Source organism: Lissotriton vulgaris, chromosome 7 (assembly GCF_964263255.1).
Source record: "Lissotriton vulgaris chromosome 7, aLisVul1.2, whole genome shotgun sequence".
In the NCBI taxonomy this organism is placed as follows: domain Eukaryota; kingdom Metazoa; phylum Chordata; class Amphibia; order Caudata; family Salamandridae; genus Lissotriton; species Lissotriton vulgaris.
Window position 1 is genome coordinate 436,692,203 of NC_141695.1, and position 13,566 is coordinate 436,705,768.

The window sequence follows — 13,566 nt, forward strand, 5'->3', positions numbered from 1 at the left end:
ACCATAATATTTGAACAACATTCATTTGAACAATAGGGCCTCACACTGTTCTTTGAAAGCCCTTGATAGTCACCTAAACCACACCCACCCTTAAAGCAGGAGGCCCCCTGATCTGTCAGTATATTAGAATCCTACTCTGAACCAGACTCTGCTGTTTTGCACTAGGACGTCTTGTGGCTTACCTAATGTTACTCAGCCAGAACACAAAACAGCGTACTCTTGCAGCACTAGAATGCAGACTCTTCAAGCACTATGAGGCCGAAGGGCTCTTCAAAAGTATCTAATTTCTAACATAACCCAACCCTTCTCAAACCCCTCCTCTTCCAGCACTGGGAGCCTTCAAGGGTCTGCTGAACCCTTTATTATTTGAACACAGACCACCCCTTCTTTTCCACTACTCACTAAAAGCCCTCTTGGCTGTGCCAATGCACCTCGTGCATGGCATACATCAGGCCCCACTCCAGTAAAATAATGTATGCTCTGCTAGCACCAGGGCCTCTAAGGGTTTGCTCTGACAATGCAGGTCAATTGTAACATAACCCAACTCATCCTTTCAGCACTAAGAGACCTTGACTATACCGTTAACTGGATATGCTTCTGGCTCTACAAGCCATCAAGACTCTTTCTTCCCTTCCCTGCGCCGCAAATTCCACCTCGGCGCGGGGGGCTAGGGGGTGAGCGTGGCGCTTTCGTGCTCATGACAGAACCACACCATCATGAGTCACAGGCAGCGTGTGCTCATGACGGCGTGGTTCCGTCATGACAACGCCCGCTCATTAATTTGCCCACACAGGCGGGGAATTAGTGCCGCGTGGGTGGAGCGGCAGCAGCATGAAGGAACCACGCCGCCATGAGCACACGCTGCCTGTGGCTCATGACGGCGTGGTTCCGTCATGAGCACGCAAGGGGTTAAATGCACCTCTGCAATAACATAAACTAGCCCCTACTCTTCCACCACTGGAAGCCCTTTAGTCTCTCCAATGATCCTTAATTAAACTGGAGAGTAGCCCCTGGTAGCCAAGGACTATAAATCTCCATGACTCTGCCAACGACCCTAAGTTATAATATAAACCCTCATCAGAATTCACACTCTTTTAGAACCAGGACTCCTACTGGTTGTGCTAAAACACATGAATTATAACATAAACCCACTCCTTCTCTTTTAGTACTATGATCCCTAGTAGGCCTGTGTATGCACCCTAGTTATTTTTTTTTTTAAAGATCTGCTTATTGATTTCTTTTTAAAAATCTGTTTATTGATTTCACTTCATAAAGTTAAGGTAATCATCTCTATCACAATGTATTCAAGGAAGGGATGTGCAAAATTATCATACTTTGTTTTTGGTAATTCCACCAAATTATTGCAAATCTTTCATTTCATGCTATATTTTAGCTTGAATGCATCCTCATGCCATTTTTAGGCGAGAGGAGGCATTTCAACAACAGCACCTCAACAACAGCCACTTATGTTCTGTTATTTCTGCGCATTCTTGGCAGTTTTTACTGCAAATTGTGCAATTCAACATACATTTTAACACACATGATGTATAGTTATATTAAGCGGTGCAATGACAGAATGTTATATACAAGCATAATGCGAAATTCACGATGAATACGCCAGCGTAATTATTATTTTGTCCTGCCGTATTCAACAGTATAGGATTAACATAGTCTGCCACATAAGTAATAAAGTTAGTTGAATCAAATAGTAGCACTCACAAGAGGCAGGCATAGTCTCTGTTCTGAAGGTGTGCAGACTATCACAGATTATGAATGCAAAGGAATTGCATAGTGTTAGACCTGCCATCATTGGCGTGAGTCTCCCTTCCATTTTTACAGATTGCCTCCTCTGTTTTGATGTGTTTTTGCTGGATTTATGCTTTGGGCACTGTGCCACTGCTAATCAGTGCCACAGTGCAAGTGTTCCCTATGTTAAATTAATGTACTACTTGGTTATTCCATAATTGGGTTCTTTGATTTATCTGTGAGCCCCTGGTACAGTTCACCATGTGTGCCCAGGGCTTGTAAATCAAATGCTGCTGGTGGGCTTGCAACACTGGTTGTGCCACCCACAGAAACAGCTTGTAAAGTGTGTCTCAGGCCTGCCATTGCAAGGCCTGTGTGCAGTCTAGCACTGTCATGTCGACTTGGCCAAGTGCAACCACTTGCTAGTCCCTAAACCATCCCTTTGCTTCATATTAGACACCCCTAGGGTAAGCCCAAGTGTAGGGTGCACTGTAAGTATAAGGTAAGACATGCTCTGATGTGTGTAGCATGTTCTAATAGTGAACTACAGCCATTTTCGTTTTTCACTATTGAAGGCTACCTGTTCTCATAGGCCAGAATGGGCAGTTAGATTATTACATTCTTATAATCCTAACTGACTGAGGGAACACAGTAGATATCAAATTTAGTATGCCTGAACTCAGAATAATAAAATACATCTTTTAGTAAAGTTTATTTTAATTTTCTGTGTTTGCAAATACCAGTTTTAGAAAGTAGGTATCTGCTTGCCTAACCATTTGAGCCTGCCTCTGCTGGGTTGTGTATTCCTTGTCTAGGTTTTTGAGTGACAGGGATTGGGGATTCCAGGAGACAGGCTGGGGCAGCCCAGTGGTGAATATAGAGAGCTGCATCTAGATGGGAGGGAGGAGTTGCACCTGGGACCTGCATAGGGCTGGCCTTCCCTCTACAATGCTGGCTCCTCCTACTGTGGCTTGTCTGATGCCTCTGCCCTGCACTGTGAAAGGAGAGGAGGAATCATGTCAACAGAGTGCTCCAGAGCTGTATCTTCCTTCCCCTGTGCTGGCTCCACCTCCTGTGGGGCGTCTGATGTTTCTGCCCTGCACAGTGAAAGGAAGAAGAGAGTCATGTAACCAAAGTGCTCAGGAACTGGTTTGGACTAGGCAGAGGCGTCTCTGCCTTCAGAGAACAAAGGATTTTGGGGTATAAATATTGGGACCCTGACCCCAAGAAATTAGATCACTTCTGGAACAAGAAACCTTTCTGCCAAGGAGAAGAACCAAGGAAGCTGCAGGAGTTTGGACTGCCCCTCTGCCAGTGTGCTGTTTGCTGGGTTGGCCTGCAGTTGTTGCTTCATTGCCAAGGGAAAGGAGAAGGAACTTTGTAAGGACTTTCATCTACAGAATATTCTCCAAGGGCTTTAACTGTGCTTGCCTCCTGCTGAAGTCTCAGAGACAAAAGACTTCACCTCCAGCTCCCTCCTGAATTTCCTTGCTGGGAATTCTGACTCCAGTCACTTGGGTGCCGCTGGGAGCTGGAAGCGCGATGCATCGAGAAGAAGCGTGTTGCCGCCGAAGCTGAAATCATCGCAACGCCGGAGAAGCGAGCCTTCGCCGCATCTCCCTGGAAGCGTGTGTTCATCGAAGCTGCCTGCTGTCGCATCACCTGAGAAGTGTGACGCCATCGAGAGAGTAGCCATCGAATCACCGGAGAAGCGTGTCGCAGGACCTGTCTCGGCTCCAAAGGAAGGCTGCCAGGGCGTCATCGCATCGCCGCATCAAGGGCGCCATCTTCTCGCATCGCAACCGGATCATCGCATTGCATCAAGGCGCCATCTTGCGGACTGTAACGGGCCCACAGGCCGAGAATCTATGCATCACCTCCGTACCGGTAAGGCTCACGACGAGTCCCCTACTCTGCGTAAGCATTGAGGAAGGACACAACCGTTCCCCCGGGTCACAGAGCCGACGCATCTCCCCCTTTTGCGTGCCTTTTCTTCACTTTGCGTTACGCATCCAGGTACTTTGTTGAGAACTTTGTCGCATTTACCAACAACTTGAATTAAGAGACTTTAATCATCCTTTAAGTAATCTTATGTGTAGTGGTGTGGATTTTTTTCGTTTGTGGTCTTGTGTTTAAGTCTATGTAAAGAATACTTATTTTTATAAAACCTCTGTTGTTTCCATCTGTAGTGTCTTCATTATATTACTGTGTATATTCACAAATTCTTAACACACTGCCTCCGAGATAAGCCTGTCTACACGTGCCAAGCTACCAAGGGGGTGAGCAGGGGTTATTAAGGAGTGTACTCCCCTTATCCTGACTTCTAAGTAAGGGTCCTTATTTGGACAAAGGTGAATACCATTTCCAACTAGAGACCTCCAGATCTAACAGATAGTAAATAAACTAACCACCAAAGACACCTTCTTGTGGTTCATTAGCAATTATGAGGTCTAACCTCGTATCTGGTTTCAGCTTCACTAAGTCTTACTGAATGAGGGATAGGCAAGACAAAACCCCTATCTGTATACAGTTTTCAGTTGGAGTCTATCTTACTCTCCTGGTGCAGTGACATTAAAGTCCAAAAGGATTTTGTCCTATAAGCGGTATGAGAAAGTGGGTTCTTGGTTGACTGGGGGGTGAGCCCTGGTCAAGCAGCAGCCACAATCCTTGTCATTGTAAGGCACAAGCAAACCCAAATTAACCCGTGCTCAACCCATTGATAGCTTGGCACACAGCAATCAGGCCTAATTTATAGGCAATGTGTAAAATATTTGTGCAACACTTCAAACAATAAAACAGTGAAAACACCACACCAGGTTAAAAAAAGACAGCATCATTTAGGAAATAAACAAGACCCAAATGACAAAAATCCAATCAGTAGAACTGGAGTTATGAATTTTTAAAGAATATAGTGCCAAAAAGCACAAAGCACCAGCTCAGGAGCAAGACCACTGACTCATTGTCAGTGAAATTGCTCTCCCTCCCCCGCAGCTCCACCATTAAGTGAGGCCTTCCCCTGAGCCCCTGCACTCTCGAGTGTTGGTGTTCGAGGCCCTCCTCCACCCGCAGGTCTCACCTGTGCCTCATCCCTGGTGGTCCAGTGGACCTCTGACTCTATTTTCTTGCTCCACTTTTTCTCTCCTTTTTTACTTGTTTTTTTCCCTCACTCCTATCTTCTCCCTTTACTCTCTTTCTGGGTCTTAACCTCCATTTTCTGTTGCTTTCCCCTCATTTTAAGCTCCCCCCTTCAATCTCCTGTATCTTTCCTCCGATTTCACTCATTTTTTGACCTCATCTCAATCTCCCCCTTTAACTCTCCAGTGTCCTCTGTGTCTTTCCTCCACTCCTTCTTGCACTTTTGCTACCTTCTTTCCACTTTTCTCTCTCTTTTTGTCTTTTTCCTTTTGCCTTTTTTAGCCGGTTTTTCCCTGCCGCTGCTGGCCCTGTGGCCCCTTAGCCCCCCCCCGCCCCCACCCCCCAGCACAACCAGTGTGACCGGCCTAATCCAGCTCCCCTCCCCGCTCCCGCCTTCCAGCTTTCCAGCCTTCCCAGACCCCTACTTAATGGTGCGCCAGAGGCAAGACCGCCTGCACCCATCCACGACCCGACTGCGACCAGCGACAGGAACCCTGGATCTCTAGACCGCCAACGCTATGACCCAGCGGCACTGGGCGCTCTCAACCCAGTCGGCAACAACAACTGCAAGCTAGCCTCACCAGCAGACACCCACAGACCCTTCAACTGTCACCACTGCCGGCACACCTGCAGCACCGCCAAGAAAACTGATCCAGCGCAATCCGCCTGCAAGAACACAACCAAACCAAAGACCCTGCAATGAATTCTCCTCAACGTCCGATTCCTCCACAAACAAGCCACCAAAATCTGGGATCTCCCCAACAGCACTACCCCGGACGTAGCATTCTTTACCGAAACCTGGACAAACACCACCTTGGGACCGGACATCACCATAGCCATTCCCCAAGGATACAAGATCTCCAGGAAGGACCGCCCACCCGCCATGGAGGAGGAATCGCCATTGTCCACAAATCCACCCTCCGCCTGAGCACACTCCCCCACGAGCCCACAGACCTGATGGAACACCTTAATTTCAAGATACTGGCCAGCCCTACCTCCACCCTATGTGGAACCCTCATCTACCGACCCCCTGGACCCTGCGGACTTTTCACCAACTCCATCACGGACATTATCTCCCCGCATGCCATCGCTTCCACCAACTACACCCTACTGGGAGACCTCAACTTCCACCTCGACAACCAACTGGACGTCAGCACCACATCCCTCCTGGACAACCTCCACAACATTGGACTCCATCAGATCATGACCGGACCCACGCATCAGCAGGACACACCCTCAACCCCCTCTTCACAACAGGAAACTCCATCACTTTCAGCCACACCACTGAACTCCCATGGACTGACCATCGATGCGTCCACTTCACCTTCAGAACACCCATCATCCACAGACACCAGCACCTGCTCCTACGAAGAAACTGGACCAGAATCACTGATGACCAGCTAACCTCATCACTCAGCAACTTCAACCCCAACCATCGCGGAAAACGACGATGCCAACACCGCAGCCCGAACCCTGCACAGAAGGATCTCCAACAGCGCCAACACCATAGCCCCCCTCAAGAAAAACAACAACACCCACGCCAAGAAAGCTAGATGGTTCACCACCGAACTTCGAGAGTCCAGACGCACTTGCCGCCGCCTCGAAAAGACCTGAAGGAAAACCAAAGCCACAGAAGCCCACCACCAACTCATTAGAAAAATGAGGAAAAAAGTGATTGAAGACAGAATCTTTACTCATGCACACAACAGCAAAGAACTCTTCAACATCATCATGGAGTTCGCCCAACCCACCAGCGAGTCCACCGACATCCCTCCCTCACAAGACCTCTGCGACAAACTCAGCACCTTTTTCCACCACAAAATCAAGAGCATCTACGACAACTTCAACAAAGACAGCCAACACACTGAACCCTCATCAACCACCCGACACCCTGAAGTCAGCGATCCACAACTGGACAGCCCTCACCACCGAAGACGCACTTAAGACGATGAAGTCAATCCACCCCGGGGCCGCCACAAAACCCTGCCCTCACCACATTTTCAACAGAGCCGCCGACACCATCGCACCCATGCTCTGCCACACCATCAACCGCTCCTGGCAACCTCCTCGTTCCCGGACGACTGGAAACACGCTGAGATCAACCCCCTCCTGAAGAAAGCCTAGGCGGACCCCACCGACCTCAAAAAATACAGACCTATCTCCCTGCTCCCGTTCCCAGAGAAAGTCATCTAGAAAGTCATCAACAGCCGATACGCCACATTCATTGAAGAGCACAACATACTTGACTCCTCCCAATCCGGCTGCAGAAAAAAGCACAGTACGGAAACCGCACTCCTTGCGCAACAGAAGTCATCCGTTCCTTACTGGACAAAGGAGAAACAGCAGCCCTCATCCTCCTTGACCTCTCAGCGGCGTTCGACACAGTCTCTCACTACACCCTAATACGCAGACTCCACGACGCAGGGATCCAAGACAAGGCCCTCGACTGGATCCGCTCCTTCCTCTCTGGCAGAACGCAGCGGGTCAGACTCCCCCCTGACCTCTCAGACCCTATACCTACCACCTGCGGAGTCCCCCAGGGGTCCTCCGTCAGCCCTACGCTCTTCAACCTCTAAATGGCTCCGCTCGCCCCCATCGTCAGAACCTACGGACTCAACATTGTGTAATATGCAGACAACACCCAACTCATCCTCTCCCTATCCAACAAAGCCAACACCGCCAGACACAACTTTTGAGAAGGCATGGAAGCCGTCGCCAAATGGATGAAAAACAGCTGCATACAACTAAACACAAACAAAACGGAAGTCCTCATCATGGGCCCAAACCCGGATGCCTGGAACGACACCTGGTGGCCCCCTGCCCTCGGAAGCCCGCCCACCCCCACGGACCACGCACGCAACCTGGGAATCATCCTGGACTCAGAGCTCAAAATGGACCTCCAGATCAACTCCGTCTCATCCTCCTGCTTCCATACGCTCCTACGTAAGACCTTCAAATGGATCCCCCTGGAACACAGAAAGACTGTTACTCACGCCCTGGTCACCAGCAGGCTTGACCACAGCAACACACTCTATGCTGGAATAAACAAAAACCTCACCTGCAAGCTACAGAACATCCAAAACGCCACCGCAAGACTGGTCCTCAACCTGCCAAGCCACTGCCACATCTCCCAGCACCTGCGCACACTCCACTGGCTCCCCATCGAAGCTAGAGTCACCTTCAAGATGCTAACTGATGCTCACAAGGCCCTCCATGACAACGGACCAGCATACCTGAACAGCCGACTCAAATTCCACGCACCCCAAAGGACCCTACGATCAGCCCAGCTCTCCTACGCCATGGTCCCCCGCACCAGAAAGACCAGATTGGGAGGCCGCTCCTTCTCCTTCCGCGCGGCCAGTGCCTGGAACGACATTCCGCTCCACATCAGACAGATAACATCGTCCCCATCTTTGCAAGAAACCTCAAAATCTGGCTCTTCGACAGACCCCCTTCTTGATGGACTGGAACCTGAGAACCCCCCCACACCTCCAGCGCCTTGAGACCCTTACAGGTGTGAGTAGTTGCACTTAACAAACACCTGATTTGATTTGATTTAGTCATGCGGGACAGGGTCAAATTCAAAAGTTCAGACCAACTGTGATGGAGCATCGGTCCGATAAAGTCCCAGGTTAGTCCTGCTGAAGGTTTACCGTCTCAAATTTGTGCCAAGGGTCCTGTTCGCTTTCCAGAGGTACACAAGAAGCAGGGAGAGCATTGTGGGATGCTTTTGGCGAAGTGCAAGGAACTGGCAGGTGTCAGGGTTGGGCATTGCTGGATCTTTGTGGTGACAGTCCCTTTGAGAGGTCATAGCTGCAGTGCAAAGATCCGGGCTGCTGGAGCTTCATGGTGGTTGCAAGAGCCCAAAAGCTTGATTTCAGTGCCCTTGAGCCAAACCAGGGGTGCAGGACCTGAGAGGTGCCACTTGGGGGTTAGTAAATCGCTGGGTCTACGGGCTGTTGTAGTGTGTTGGGGAGCCTTTTGATGTCCCTGATGCTCAGATCAGGAGGCCAGCAGACTTTCTTTTGGAGTCACTCTAGGGTCATGGGTTCAAGATGAAGTTGCAGGTCCAGTTGTCCTTCCCCAGGCAAGGGGGCAGCAGGTCAGCCCAGCAGGGCAGCAGTTGCTTTGGAGCAGCATTCCAATAGAGCGACAGTCCTTGTAGCAGCACAACAGTTCCTGCTAGCACAGTTCAGAAGTGTAGAGTTGGTATCTTTGGTCTAGTAATTATACACAGTGTGCCTTTGAAGTGGGGAGAAGCATCTAGAGGCATGTAAATGTATTGCGACTTATATAGCGCACGTATCACCCGAAGGCATCAAGGCGCTTGCCTTGGGAACCCATCCTGGCTTTTTTCCCTGTGAGATAACCCCTACTGGGCATCCCCAAGGTGAAATCCAGGCATCCCGCAGCGGGTGGGCCACCGTAGTGGAGATTAAGCAAGCTATTGCCCAGAGTTGCAGCGTGGGACCCCTTGATTAGAGTAGGCACCGAGGCGAGAATTATCGAGTCCGTGGACATTTTTTGGGCTCAGGACCCTGCCGCATCGGGAATTGAACCCTGGTCCCGGGCCAGACCTCTGCATCAGGGTCTGCCGCTCTAATCAGTGAGCCACGCTCCTCCACTTGAAGTGCACAAATGCCCTGCTTTCCTTGCCATGGCTCCAGACTAACTATAGGGGGAATGCAGCCCTGTGTGTGGAGACAGGACATAGCCCATTGAAGTGTAAGTGATGCTGGGCCCAGCTCCTCCAACGCATACTGCCAGTGATGGCCCATCCAGTAACACCTAAGCTCCCCAATGTGTTTGGCTGTTTAGGAAGAATACACAAGGCACAACTGTCAACTACATCCAGTCATGTGACCCAGAGAAAGACTGCAAGCACCAAACGGCGAAATCAAGAAAATGACAACTTTCTAAAAGTGTAATGTTCAGAATTGCAATTTAATATCCGACTTCACCATGAGTTCGGCTTTTAAATTGTGATTCCAGAGACACCAAACATGAACTGATCACCTCTTCCCATTTGGAAATTACACTTCTAAAATGTAATAAAGTGACTGCAATATTATCCTATGGGATAGGTAGACCTTGCAGTAGTGAAAAACAAATTTAAGAGTTCTTCACTACCAAGACATGTACAAATATAAAAGTACATGCCTGATTTTTCATAACATTACACCCTGCCCTCTGGGCTGTCCAGGGCCTACCATTATACATATATGTAGTGAAAAGCAAAATTGGGGACTGGCAAACGATTTGTTTTGTGAGGTCGATATGGCAGTTTAAAACTTAACAAAAACAGACTTTAATGACAGGCCTGAGATATGTCTAAAGTGCTACTTAAGTGAGTGGCACATTCATTCTGCAGGCCCACTAGAAGCATTTAATTCACAGGCCAGTGGCACAGGAAGTGCCACTTTACAAGGGAATTAGATATGCCAATTGGGTATAAGCCAATGTTACCATGTTTTGAGCAGAGAGCACAAGCACTTTAGCACTAGTTAGCAGAGTTGAACTGCACCAACTCCTACGGCCAGCAACAATGAGGTCAGCAAAAACAGGATATCTGAAGGTAAAAAGTTAGAAGGAAACCACATCAATGATGCCAGGTCTAACAAGCTGGCTTATGGTTTACTAAGGATGTGTGTTTTATCCTCTGTGTGGAATGCTAGGCTCACAGCTTTGTCCCATTTGCTTACAGCACAGCGTTATTTATCAATGGGGGAAGTGACGCTTCCATCCACTGTATAGTTATGCACCCTTTGGCCAAAGCTTGCACAACGTCTATGAATCTGCTACCAGCTTTTGTTTAGCTTTCAGTCTCAAATATTGGAACCTCTGGTGCATGCAGTCCTTCCCTGTTCATGAGAGTTACAAGTAGCTCAGTCACTCCTCTCCAAAATACTTGGACCTCATGGCAGCTCCAGGCCATATGGTAAAAATCTGCATTTCATGATTACAACTAGGACAACAAATGTCTTCGGTCCCTTGAATGATGTTGAGTCTCCTGGACTTCATAGAAGTCAAAAGCAGATAGTTAAACTGAGTGTATTTAAGCCTAACATTCCTATATACCCTATTTGTGTATGTTGAAACATTCTCCCATTCTTTATCAGCATGCAATTTAGTTAGATTAACTTTCCATTTTGCTTTAGTTCATAAGAGCCCAGATTTAGTAATTTCAAGTAAGGGTTTAGAGAAACAAATTGTTAGTTTGAGACAGTTTGTCAAGTGAATCACAGCTGCAAAACTTCATGAACATCCAGCCTCATAGCACTGGAACCCCATATACCTTTGTCAGTCTGTTGAGGGGGATTAAAAGTCCATCATTAAACAGCTCAACACTCAGAAGTGGACATGCCTCTAACCAGTGCGTCAGATCAGTAGCTCTGTTATAACCTTTGCCACCTGGGAACCCACCAGTGGAACAGTAGGTGCATACAATGGTCTGGTTGACATGTTACCCCCCAGCACCTAAGGGCCATTAACACCAGGTCACTGGGTGAACTCAAATTCCGCCTAGGGTCTACAATACACGCAACCAGTTTAGTATGGGATCCTGCCATCCTCATTTGACCCAGTTCCTGGGTTAGGCCACTATCTAGTAAATGTAAATGTGTTTGTATTTATATAGCGCCTTCTACCCAGAGGTCTCGTAGCGCTGTATCCATACCGCTGTGGAACCCTTCCTGGCTTTCCTGTGAGATGTCCACTCCTGGGCACCCCCAAGGAAAAGCCAGACATCCAAGCACTGCTGGGGCCGTTGTGGAGATTAAGCAAGCTATTGCCCAGAGTCACAGAGTGGGACCCATGATTAGACTAGGCACTGAGGCGAGAATTATCAGGTCCGGGGAGATTGAATCTAAGAGCCGCCAAGGCAGGAATTGAACCCTGGTCCGGGGGCCGCCGAGGCAGGAATTGAACCCTGGTCCGGCTCCAGACCTCTGCATCAGGGGCTGCCGCTCTAACCATTGAGCCACGCTTCTCCACCTGGCCGGCCATTGAATCCAAGCTGCCAGGTAACATATTTCAAAGTTAGGTAGTATAAGACTTCCCACGGCTAACAGCAGCTCCATGGTGAACTTTAATTGAAGTAAAGGACAGCCCCTGCTCTTCCGGTACTGGAGACCACCATGACTGACAGTGCACCGCAGTCATAACTGAAACCTGGCTCTGCTCCCCTAGCAGTAGAATCCACACCCTTCTAGGACTCGGACCCCTGAATGGTTGCAACAGTGCACCCCAGGTATACCATAAACCAACTCCCTCTCCAATAGAAGCGCCCACTAATGGGTCTGCAGATCCACTCTGATTATTTTAACAAGCATTGGTAATGCATCATTTTCGCGTGAGTGATGAATAATAAGCTGTTTTTTTCAATCATCGCCAGGAAGAAGGAAAGAGCTCCCCATCACAGGAGTGGAGAGGATGTGGCGCAGCAGCCACTCACCCTCTTCTCCCCACAGGCACTGGCTTCAGAGGGCACTGGTCTTGCTGCTGTGATTTATCGATGAATCGTATGGGACGGTATGGGAATGTATACAATTCCTACAACGGTGCTTGCAATTCGTACATCGACATAACATAGCTCAGTGGGTTACTGTTTCCTGCCACCGACCAGGAAAACAACTATGCTTTTCATTCTTGAAGAAAAAGTCCAACTGAGTTAGCACTAATTAAAATCATCTTATTGAAAACAGTGCTAAACAGCTAGACTGGCACCAAGCACTATAAAAAAACATTTATTAATGCACATACATATTTTGCCATTTATAATCAAAAAGCATTATAGTAAGAAGTCTCTGTGGTGTTAGAGATTTCACTCGTTTGGATGTGTTACTCTTAAACACCTGAATGCTAATGTAATACAGAATTAAAATGCTGCGCGAGCTCGTGGAATCTGCTTCCAGTTAATATCAATTAACAGAGTTTAGCCCATCATTAGGAAAAAAATAGAACTGTAAGACTTGGTGGAATTACAACAACAACAAAATCTCGCTTCTGTATTGTGTCCACCTCACTACAGAATGTGCGGTTATAAGCAGAGAAACGTAAGAGTTTTTGGGCAATTTTTATTTTTTTAAATGTATTGGCATGATGCCCATGAGGCAGCAGTCTTGCTTCTCCCACCCATTGTTGTTCGTTTGTAGCATCATGGAGACTTATCTCTCCTGTGGCATAATACAAAAATGGTGGGGTCCCCGGAAGAATGAGGGGAAGGGGCTCTCACAATCCAGGGTCTCGTGGTTATTCATAGGCTGTGTAAAAGCCAAACCCCCTTCCAAACTGTGAGTGCGACAGGGGCTGCAGATGTTTGTGCCCCTGGCTGACCCTCTTCCCCCATGAGTGGAGTATGGGGCATGTAGTTTAGGGGTGATAATGCCAGTAGTGGCTGGTAAGGAACGGTGGTGGGGGCAGGGGGAAGGTTGGGGTATGGGATGGGGGGATTAGGATAGAAAAATATAAATTAGACAAAACTCGGGTTTGTGTCGCAAGCCGCTGTCTCTCCTTCAAGCAGGAACCAGGAAGAACACAGGCTCCCAGAATCCCCTGACCAATCACAACGCTGCCTTACTGCAGATGCTTGGAGGCTGTGCATGTTCTCCACCCAGGTTGCACAATACAGCCTGGGGAGAACATGCACAGTGCGCATGACGGGTTGACCGGCCTGAGATGACCAGT